At 36.7% G+C, this 12,106-nt stretch overlaps 1 pseudogene; it reads right to left on the bottom strand.

The window, feature by feature from the left end:
- Window positions 1-3,515: 3,515 nt before the first annotated feature.
- LOC125776469 (uncharacterized) lies at window positions 3,516-5,620 on the bottom strand (annotated as a pseudogene).
- Window positions 5,621-12,106: the final 6,486 nt, after the last annotated feature.

Genomic DNA, 12,106 nt, shown 5'->3' with positions numbered 1-12,106 from the left:
TTTTATAAAATAATAGTATATACGGCAAAAAAATTGTTCAGGTTAGACTACTATAGCATATAGCTGCCATACAAATTGACTGATCAAAATTAAAATTTGCATGGAAACTTTTTTATTGGTGAATACTGTTACAGCTACGATGCAACCAAAGTTAACGCTTTTTCTTGTTTTTTATAAATCTCTTACATCTAATATATAACTTGATTTTAATTTTAAAATTATTTTGCATATGAAAATTTCAATTCCCAAAATTTATTCACTGTAATGAATTTCAAAAAATTTGCATTGAATTGCTTACTAATTGCCTTAAATTATGTGCAGTTATTCAACATTGCTATGCGAAATGAATGCCTAACAAAAATAATATATGTAAATTCATAATTTTGCAACAAAGCTAATGGCTCAAGCATTTAATAAACAGATAATACAAATAAAATCATTTAAACCACAGCTATGACTGCACGCACACGCAAAACCAACGACATCACACACACGCACGGACATGTTGCTACAAATAAATACATAAATCCAAGCTGAGCCTTTAAAATTAACGAAAGCCAAAATTGCTAGGCTGCCGAAATTGGCTTTGATCCAAAGAGCAAACACAGGCGCCAACGAGGACACCTCGACGAAGCTTCACCTTGCATCAAGCGCAAAGTGGAAATGTGTTGCAAATATTGAGGAGCTGACACACATTAATACGCATACACACACATATATGCTAAAGAAATTTGCTAATTGAGTGCATTGTTTACTTTTCAATTCATAAGCTTAAGGCTTCACCACTTGTGCGTTTGTGCGTGTGCGTGTGTACAAAATTTGTGAGCTCTTGCTCTGGCGAAGACTTATTAAAGTATTAAAGCCGCTCGTCAGCAATCTCGGTAAGTGAATTTGTTAAGTAAATTCGGCAAATACTAGGCTAGTTTGGCTTTTGCCCCAAATGAATGTATGCAACAGCGTTGAGTTGAGGTTATGTTTGTGTATGTCATGCGTGCGTATGTGCAAATTACAGTTATAATTTGTTTGCTGAAAGTTAAATTTTAGACTACTAAAATGTTTTGGGAATCACAGTCAACTTTTGCGCTTATTCAACATGCGTGTGTGCTCACAGTTGTTGGCGAACATTTTTGGCCAATTAAAATATTTGCAGAAAGTTTGAAATTTCTCTGGAATTATGCCTTAAGTTTCTTACAGTAAAAGGCATGTTTGTATAACTTATATTTTGAAGCGCATAGTGCGTACCTTCGGCAACTATCTCATAGAATTAGTTTGGATTCTGGTGTGAGTGGTTGGAATATCGTAAATGGAGATTAAGTTGGCTACTTCTTTCGCAATTATAATACTTAAAGTTATTTTTAGTAAAGTTTTATGCTAACATATAATTCGTAAATAACAGGTTTTTTTAATAAAATTAGATTTTAACTACAGTTCCCTGTTGGAATTTGAACACAAGGCACTCCTTTTTGGTCAGACACCAATCCAATACAATTCCTAACTTTTGGATTTGCATATTTGCAACATGTTAAACTGTACTTTTTTAAATTGCATTCACTTCATGTGAACTTCGGCTGCGTCAAAGCAATAGTGTCCTTCACAAGTCCATTTTCAACTATACTAGTATATAGTAAGACTTTGTTTATAATCTTAAAATTCTTAATTTATTCTTCAAAATGTATGCCGTCTCCTTCAAAGCCCTTGGCCTCACTTGTGTCGATAACTTTTCCAATCGTCGAAACACTTGTTAAAGTCAATTTCTGGAATAGCGTTCAATGCGAGTAGCGAGTCATGTTTGATGATGTTTGATGTTTTGAATTTTCCCTGGTGTGATCGCTTGAGTTTGCTGAACAGTCAGAAATCACACGGAGCTACGTCAGGCGAATATGTGACGATGCATTGTCAAGGAGCAAAAACCAAGAGTGTCGGCCCATAGTTCCTTTGAATTGATTTGAAGCGGTTGTAGGGCTTCGACTCACCTTTGCCACAATATTCGGCCGATTGATCGTCTGTTTTCGGATCGTAAGTAAAGCTCCAAGACTCATCGCTAGTAGTAATACCTTTCATGATATCTTGGTAGTCGGAAAGCATTGTTTCACAGACAATGCTGATTTTAGAAAAAGTTGAGTGATTTTGGAGTGTGGTTGTGCTCTTACTTCTCTTAGACCCAAATGATCTTTCAAAATAAATTTCACTGATCCTTGCGATATTTCCGCGAAATTTAAATTAAAAAGTCTTACTATTTTTGCTCACAGTAGTAGGTCCAACTAAACCTGAATGCTTAACGAGCCACGCTATTTGTTTCCACCACCTTCAAATTAGGTTTACATAAAAACGAAAAAATTTTATGTCTGAAGATCTTTGATATAGGTCAGTTTCAAAGGCAGCTTTATGCTATAGTGAGTGGTTTGATATCAACAATTTTCTCGGAGAATATAGTACTGAATATTTTCTTCCCTATGTATCAATCGTCTTGGGCTTATAGGCGTAGACAAGCATTTTCACATAAAATAGTCCTCTCTAAAATCGCTCGATCTTGGATGTCGCGTCACGGGCTCACCCCACGAGATAAAACGCACACCAAAAGTTCCGTTTAACATTAATATTCCCGTTTCACGCACGTAAAAGTCATTAATCATGACTCTTTAGACTTTCACATTGACTGTACCATTATAGTTTTTAAAGAAATATGAACTAATGATTCTCTCTGCCCATACAGCACGCCAAACAATTAGGCAATTCACAAGCTTTGTTGTATGTCTTATGTCATATTTAATATTCTTAAAAAATACGACACTTGTGAGCACCCTTAACTGTTGTATGTCATATTTTGTCATATTTCTACACTTAATCAGCTGATAGTGAAAAATTAAGAAGACAGAAATGCCACAAGAAAGTCAGAAAAATAAAATTATAGCTTCTTTATGTGAAAATCATGCATTGGCTCTATTAGGAGTTGAATCAAGTGAGTATTTGCATACATTTCTTCATTAAATACAAATATTTATTTACTTTACTTTGCCAGGTGACGAAGAAGACGAAGCTATTGAAAGTTTTTTGATCAGCATGAGCTGTTTGCTGAACAACAGAAGAAGCGTTCATTTCGACTTACCAAAATGTTCCAGTTGGCAGCGAAATGTGCTAAGGAATCTTGACGAAAGCAGATTCAATCAGATGCTTCGTGTTCGCCCGGAGGAATGCGAACGTATCTTAGAATTAATTAAAAATGACGCTGTTTTTAAGACAAGTTCAAGTGCTTCACAACTTCCAATCGAACTGCAACTCAAAATAGTGCTGTATCGGTTGGGATCTTCCGGCGATGGACAATCTGTTCGCAAAGTGGCTTCCTTATTTGGTGTGGGTGATGGAGGCACTATTAAAAATGTAACGCAACGAATTTTTAAAGCCATACTGCGATTAAAAAATGAGTTTTTATACTGGCCCAATGAAAGAGAAAGACTGGAAATTGTGTCCGCAACTGGGAAAGAAATGCCAGGGTGTGTGGGTTACATCTTATGGTTCCGAAATAAAATTAGCTGAAGCACCAGTTATGCAGCATGAAATTTACTATTCGCGCAAACGTCAATATTCTGTAAAACTACAAGCGATTTGTGACTATAAATTGCGCATAAGACAGGTGACGATTGGTTTCCCAGGCAGTGTACATGACGCGAAAATATTTTCAAATTGTTCACTAGCAAAGCATCCGGAACGATTCTTGTCGACATCACAGTGGGTCGCGGGAGATAGTGCCTATCCACTGAAACCATATTTAATAACGCCCTTCCGACAAAACAGTGTTGAACATAGAAAAGAAGAAAGGGATTTATTCAACGCGTATTTTTCCAAATACCGTGTACGAATTGAGAATTGTTTTGGTCTTTTGAAAGAGAAATTCGGTAGTTTAAAGGAGCTTAAATTTAGAATGCTTTCAACGTCAAATAAGAAGGAATGCAATGACTGGATTATGGTGTGTTGTATTCTTCACAACATGTTAATCAGTTTCGATATAGATAATGAAAACAGCAATGAAGTTTTGATGCCTCAATTCCCTTTATCATCAGAAAATAATATGAGGAATTGTTTGCTTCGTTATATACAAAATCAAAATATTTAATACTTATACACATATGTATATGCATTTGTTCTTTAATCATACAAGTTAATAAAAATGCATGATTAATTTTGCTTAATTATAATCCAACTATATTTTTCATTTTGGTTCTTTTATTTTGGGTTAGGTACATTTACATCGTAGTCTTCAAAAGGCACTAACTGTTAATATCACAAAAAAACTTATAACATAAAAACTTCATTTAAAATATAAAAAAACGCATAACAATAAAAATAAATTCATATCAAAAGTGAACTAAAAATGTAGTACATTGTAAAATTATTTATATTTGAGCCTAAGCTCTTCCATTGCCAACCTCTCCTGCATTTGTAATTTCATTTTTTCAATTTCTAGTTTGTCATTAATTTCTCTTTTTTTTAATTCTATTTCTTTTTCTTTTAATTCTAATTCTTTTTCTTTGATTAACATTTCCCTTTCCCTTGCTGCAACATCCATCTTAAGCTTTTGCTTTCTTATTTCTGCGATCTCGCCATGAACCTGCAAAATATCTGACAAGGCAGTTTTGGAATATATTCCTTTCTGCCAACGAGTGCATACATTGTCGTTCAACGCAGGACTTTGTATTTCTTCAGCTTCAACTGAACTGCCCGCTTCAACCACACATTCTGCTCCCGATGGACTTGTAGAATCGCTTTCTAACACCAAACTGTCTTCCACTACTGCAGAACAATTTAATCTGCTGCCGAAAATATCATCCAGCTGTTCATAGAAAAAACACATTTTTCTTAAAGTATCTATAGAAAAAAATAATGGTCACAATTAAAAAAAAGAGATTTCCTTAAAAGAATTTACTTTTTATGGTGTCGCCTTCCATACTTCCTGCGCCTGTCGACCCTTCCCACTCCTTTGCTTTATTATAATTAGTGCGCATATTGCGTACTTTTGCGCGCACTGCTTTCCACTCTACCGTCAGCTGCGTGTCTTGGATGAAACGACCATAAAAACTTTGAGCCGTTGGTTTCTTAAAAAAAAACATATTTGAATTTTTTTATTTTATTTTAATTAAAATGACAAACCTCGAAACTTCTATTTTCCATCAGGAACTCCACAAGCGCTTTCTCTTCTGACGCATTCCACTTATGCACCGGGTTGAAACGGCGGCGTTTTGGTTTACACTGCAATAAAATCATTTGCAACCACATAAACATCAAAATATTTTCATATTTCATTTATATTCAATTTAATTTACCTGAATATCGTGGTTTCCTTCCATATTAAAACGAAATTTATTCAATTTTTTTATTTCAAACACTTACGAGTAAACGCCAATAATAAGAATGTAAACAAACAAAGCGGTGTCTACGCCAATTAAGAAGAAGAAACAAATACAGCTGATCGAATAGCGAACTCAAGAAACATACCACGCAGTGTTGTATCAGTCATATTTTAATTTTGCATGTGAAACAACAACAGTGTTGTTATGACAGTCATAAAAAAATATGACAATATGACGATATGACACCTTATGACACCTTGTGAATTGCCTAAATGTCTTTTTGCGTATATAACGACGTCCCAATAATGACTTGTGAATTATTACCTTTGTTGTGGTAATCGACAATTTGTTTATTAATGAACCGTCTAACAGAGGGCGGTGGCGTTTTTTTGGGCCCACTCACCGAACATGCCATACGCTTAATGGTCGTTATGTCAATTTATTATGAAATGACAAAACAAAGCTGAGTATAAAATTTCAAAGCTAAATATATTTTATTGGGTTTGCGAAATCTGCCTTCCTATTCAAATTAGAGCAAACATTCAGATGGTCTAGAGAATGTACGTAGGCTGCTATACATATATATCTCTGGCCTAGGCAACACTTAGTGTTGCCAGGTGTAATCTGACATTTCCATCGGAAAGTTTGACATTTTTTAGCACAACATCACTCAAAACGTTTTGTCATTTAATCGTGAATTGTTTTATTTACAGGGAATTAAAAAATTCATCTCGGCCAAAAAATGGAATTAACTCGTGAACATTTTCGTGCGATCATTTTTCACAACTTTCGACGTGGATTATCACGACAAGAGTGCATCGATGAACTAAAATCTCTGTATGGCTATGAAGCACCATCCTATAGCACTGTGAAAAACTGGTACAACGAATTCAATCGTGGCCGACGCTCGCTCAAAGACGAATTCCGTGAAGGTCGTCCAAAAACAGCCGTTGTGCCAGAAAACATCGATGCCGTACGTGAACTGATAATGCAAGACCGTCATGTAACATACCTTCAGATAGAGGCATGCCTATGCATTTCTCCCACCAGCATGCATTCGATATTGCATGAGCACCTGGCCGTAAAAAAGGTTTGTTCTCGTTGGATCCCGCACAATTTGACAATCGCTCAAAAAAAAAGGCTCGTGTGGATTGATGTAAGGAAATGCTGAAATAATACGATCGCGGTGCTTCAAAAGACGTTTATAAGATCGTCACAGGTGACGAATCATGGATCTATGCGTATGAGCCCGAAACAAAACAGCAATCGACCGTGTGGGTCTTCCAAGACGAGCCAAATCCAAAAAAAAAAAAAAAATAAATATCATTTTATTAGGCCAGAAATATATATAGCAGCCCTCGTAATTTGAAGCTTCTTGAGGTTTGCAATTAGTTATGCAGCATAACGCTAACGTGCATGGAACGTCATGTTCCTCGGTTTTGTAAATATTGACTAAATTGACTTCAGTTAATTCACCAACTGAAAATATTGTGGGTGGTTTGGTGTCGATTTTTGTTTAAATGATAATAAACATTCCGAATTAAATTTGAAATATGGGAAATTTTTCTTTAAAAAAGTAATAAACCTGGAAATGGATCACCCTATGTTATTTTCATATGCTGTTCAAAGTTCATATGCTGTTCAGAAAGTTAGCATTTTTTAAGAGGACTGAGCTTTATACAATCTCTGCAACTTTTAGTCAGATATCATTCCTTTCAGGGGTGGATCGAGGTGAACAGTTCCCGCGAGGTATACCAATAAACTAAATTCTTTATCGTACCAGTTTCTTAGTACACGGTATAAAATAAAGCAAAAAACATTACAGTTATATAATTTCCGGTGACAAAAACCGAATTGCGTTTGAAAAACGCTTGGTCATGCTCCTATTCATGATGACCGATATTGTCCGCTTGTCAAGAACAGATTTTCCACTGTCTCCCACTGTGCCACAGCGTGATTGCCGTTGGTAATCTTTTTATTTTGTTGTCACACGGCACATTCTTGATGGCGCCTTTGCAACGGTTAGTGTTTTCGCATACAGTTGTATGTATGTGTGTGTGTATCCATGGTTGCATGCATTTATTATTCAACAATTTTCACTTTCACAAGCAACAACTGCAGGCGGCATCTCTTGTCGTACACTCCCTTTACAAATAGCAGCTCAAAAGTATGTGTGTGAATACACACACACACACACGTTTACGTCTAAGCATGTTGCACAGCTTACCGTTAGCAGCGTTAAGCTCGTTGCATGTCGTCCGGCTATTTGCGACCGTTTGCAATTTCGCACAGAACAAGCGAGTGTGAATGGCACAACGCCGGTGGCATGATGCGCCATTGTTGCAACATATTCATGCAACATTCGCAGAATAGCGTTTGCCCGCGGTGCGCGTAAAAGAAAGCAGATGACAAAAAGAGGAGTGAGCAATAAAAGAGTGACACGCTAAGCCGGCAGCAATAAATGTATGTACATATATTATAAGTTCTGATGCATATACCAAAGACCTTTTTGGTCCGGTACGCGCACTACTTCATAAGCGGATGAAGGAAGAGCTGAAGAATGCTGACAAGCGCATAAGAAACTAAAAACCGTTAGAATTTCCTATGAGGTATGCATATATACATATAAAACTAGCTTTGTGTATACAACAAAAGCAATAAGCAACAACAAAAAGACAGCAAAAATCGAGCTAAAGGACATGTGTGTGTGCAACGCCTGCTTGTGGAGATATGGCAAGGAGGTGTAAGAGCGTGCAGCATGGTCGGCAAGGTTACCGAACACTTTGTCGATGTGTTTTCTAAACAAGTAACACCATGAATTTTTTGTTTTAGAGCTTACGACAGCGTTGCATGTGCATCGCCACTCCCTTCTTGAATTCAGTTTATGAAAATGGGTTTGTTGACTTCGTTAGGTGTTAGTGGAGCTCGTCGAGAAATACATGTGCTCATATCAAAATTGTTATCAAATATTACTGTTATAGCAAATGCTTAAATTTATAGCTCGACTTAGAGGAAATTCAACGCTGCGCGTTAAGTATGATAAGTTTGTGTAGAAAATGAATTCAATTTCAGATAAGGCAATCGAAAAGCGTAGCTCAGGAGGGTTGGAAATGTATGTAAAAATTTTAACAAAAACAGTAAAACAGAAAATAGAAGAAGAGTAGCAGTCCAAGATTTGATTAAAAAGTAGTGAATTGAACTAACTACCATACATCTGTTAAATAAAGGATCCATTTCGAGGTTTCCTACATTTTTAAAGAGAAAACACAGAAACTTCTAATTTAATGGGAAATATTTACTATTATTCGAAAGAATATTTTTTAGCATTTATTTTTTGTAAATTATCTTTTTGGAATGTTGGCCGCGGCTACGTCTCAGATGGTCCATACGTTGAGTCCAATTTTCGATGACTCGTTCGAACATTTCGACTGGTAACTGGCGAAAGACACGCGTGCTGTTTTGCTCCAAGGCAAGAATCGAAGCAGGATTGTTCGCATAGACTTTAGACTTGATATCACACGATCTTAGTCGCCAACTGATTGGTTGGTGGAATATGTTGAAAACAAATGCCGTCGAGATCGCGAGCTTCAATTTCAGCCTTCAAATAGATGATTATCATGGCGCTATAACGGTTGTTGTTGGAGCGACAGAAATATGCAGAGTTGACAGTCCTTGGCCGGATAATCCGGGTTCATTTCAGTTACGTAGAACCGAATGTTGTAGGGACGGAGCTGTCGGCATTGACGGTTACGTTCTTCCGGCATAATTTTTGAAGATATATGGACCGATGATTCCACCGGCCCACAAGCCACAACAAAACCTTATTTTTTCTGAATAAAATGGCAGCTCTTGAATCGATTCAGGTTGCTCTTCGTCCCGAAAGTGTCAATTTTGCTTGCTTATACTACTGTGCCCAAAAAGAAGGTGACATTGTATTTATTTTGAAAATTCTGTATTTATTCTTCCAAATCAATTTTCATCCCCTTCAACGTAATCCCCTTCCGATGCAATGAACTTATGCCAACGGATTTTCCAATCTTCGAAACGCTGGTTGTAGTCACTTTCCGGGATGGCCTTCAGTTCCGTCTTCGCCGCGGGTTGAATCTCCTCTATCGTATAAAAACGGTGTCCACGGAGCGGTCTTTTGAGCTTGGTGAACAGCCAAAAGTCGCACGGCGCCAGATTAGGTGAACACGGTGGTTGCAGAACGATATGGGTTGAGTTTTTGGCGAAATTATCACGAATTTTTTCCAAAAAATTCAATGTTTTCGGTACCAGTCGAGATTTGACGCGCTTGAGGCTCAAAAAATTCTTCAAAATGGTATTGGCTGAGCCTTACGATTTGCCAACTTCATCAGCAAGGTCTCTAATTGTTAATCGACGGTTTTTCAACACCAAATCTTTGATTTGTTGAACGTGAGCTTCGTCGGTTGAGGTTGATGGTCGCCCTGGACGCTCTTCGTCTTCGACACGTTCACGGCCGACTTGGAACTTACTATACCACTTGTAAACATTTTTTTTAGACATAGCCTTATCAGCAACTTTTAGCAGCTCACAAAACGACACGTATCTCAAACACTAATGAATATTTTGACATGAAATTTGACATAAATGTAACTGACAGTACTACCAACCTAAAAAAAAATAATTCTCAAAATCCTTCGACGAGCGCAGTTTAAATTAAAATGTCACCTTATTTTTTGGACACAGTAGTATACCAATTGAACCAGAAATGAGCCTCATCGCCGAACAGAATTTGGACGTCGGATGTTCTTGGAACTTTTCAAGATTCTATAGAACGAAGCGATGTTACTTGGGAACGTCGAGCAGTGTCAGTTCTTGCACAAGCTGTATTTTGTATGCTTTCAATTTAAGATCTTAACATAAAATGTACGAAGTCGTTCCATACGTCAGTCCGAGATCTTACGAACGGCGCCAAATCGACTCTCAACGGTTTTCATGTTAACTCTCAGCTACGGCTGTTATATTTTCTTCCCTGCATGGTGGACGTCGACTATTTGGTCGGTTATTGTCCAATATCGAATGCTGGGTCTCAAAATGGGTGTAGGTGTTTCGAAAAGTACGCTTAAAAGGTCAATTATGTAAATGTATAGTAAAACAATCATGTTTAATGAAATTATGTAAAAAATTTAATAAAATTTACTATTTATCTAATTGGCAAAATTCCTGAAGCCACATAAGTCAAAAATTTGTAGAATGAAATTATATGATTTGAGTATAAATCACAATTCTAAAGTTACTTACTTTTGGCGGTATGTTCTGAGCACATGCTCATGTCTCATCCATTTTGCACCGCACAACCACATTAAAATGGGTAATTATTTCTGCTTATGTTTTGGCTTGAAGTTATAGCTCGTTGCATTTATTAATTACGCATAAACAATGCGGTTTCGGCAATGTGCATGCGACACTAAACATTAATAATCGCTTATGCGCACACTAATGATCGGTTTAGATGCACGCAACCGAGAAGCTATAAAGCTTAATTACGCACAAATCCATTCATGTATGGCCTGTATGTCCTCAATATACCTATTGCATACCGATGATTTAAATTGTGCATAGAAAATGCAGCAATGTTAGTGCATACGACTTTATAGCTAAACAATAATTCTTGACATAAACTAACTCGAAATCGAGTAGCTGAGGCTAAATTTAACTCGGACTGGTCCATTTAAACTGCGCACTCCAACCGAGCTAATATATTTCATATTATAATTTTCTGGTGGAATCATAATTTATGTGCGTGTCAAGTTTGATCACCATATCCTATCAACAACATAAATTTTTGAATCGCACAAAGTATTAAGTGAAGGTTGTGAAGGCAACAGCAACTTATCTCATGCGTGTCGTCCATACAGCACTCTTAATGACGATAATATCGAAGAAGTGTAAGAACCAGTCAACGAAAGCCAGTTGTGCTGGCATTTGAGAGATAATAGAGGATCTCAACATCTATTTTGAAAGCGTGCACTAGTACCAAAAGACCTGCATCTTTTGTACAAACGAAGTCGAGTAGAGCTTGTAAAGTGAATGCTTCATGAAGTAGTTAAGAACCTTGAAGTCCGACTCAGCCAAGCTTTATAATAAGTGTATGTTAAATTGAATGAAGCTTTAAAATTTTTGCAATGGCTTAAAAAGTGCATTTTTTGAAGTCGAAAATAAATATTAAAAGACATGTTTTTTTCAGTCCGGATCAAATTTGATCAGATGCTAGTTATATCTATGTATAAATGGTTATAAAAACTGCAAGAAAGCACAATACTAGTCCTTTTTTGAGTGATCAACAAACTATCTTTCAGTTGTCAACACTTGTGAGGTAGTGAATCGATCAAGCAACTCGCATAAATCAAAAAAAAAACGTAGGGTTCATATAGCAAACAAGCCGCTTACAACTGCAATTAGCTCTAAACTAAACTCTTGCATAATTAAATGAACTAAATAACTTAATTGTAGAGAGTTAATTTAGGATTGAAATTTCGAGTCCCAATAAGATCAAAAACTGCTCGAAATAATGAAAATATTGCTAAAGACCGCAATTTGTCGATTGCAAGACGATTCCAAGAATTGGGACTGCCTCGAACCACAACCTGGCGGATTCTGAGAAATGATGTATGCTCGCATTTGTATAACGTTGTTCTCACTCAAGAACTGAAACCATTGGAACCGTAAAAATCGTGACTTTGGTAAGTTTGTTTTGGAACAATCTGAAAACGATAGATCTAAGTGGTGCGGTAAAT

Source organism: Bactrocera dorsalis, chromosome 2 (assembly GCF_023373825.1).
Source record: "Bactrocera dorsalis isolate Fly_Bdor chromosome 2, ASM2337382v1, whole genome shotgun sequence".
Lineage (NCBI taxonomy): Eukaryota > Metazoa > Arthropoda > Insecta > Diptera > Tephritidae > Bactrocera > Bactrocera dorsalis.
Note: the sequence above shows the minus strand (reverse complement) of the source record. Positions and strands in the feature narration are given on the sequence as shown.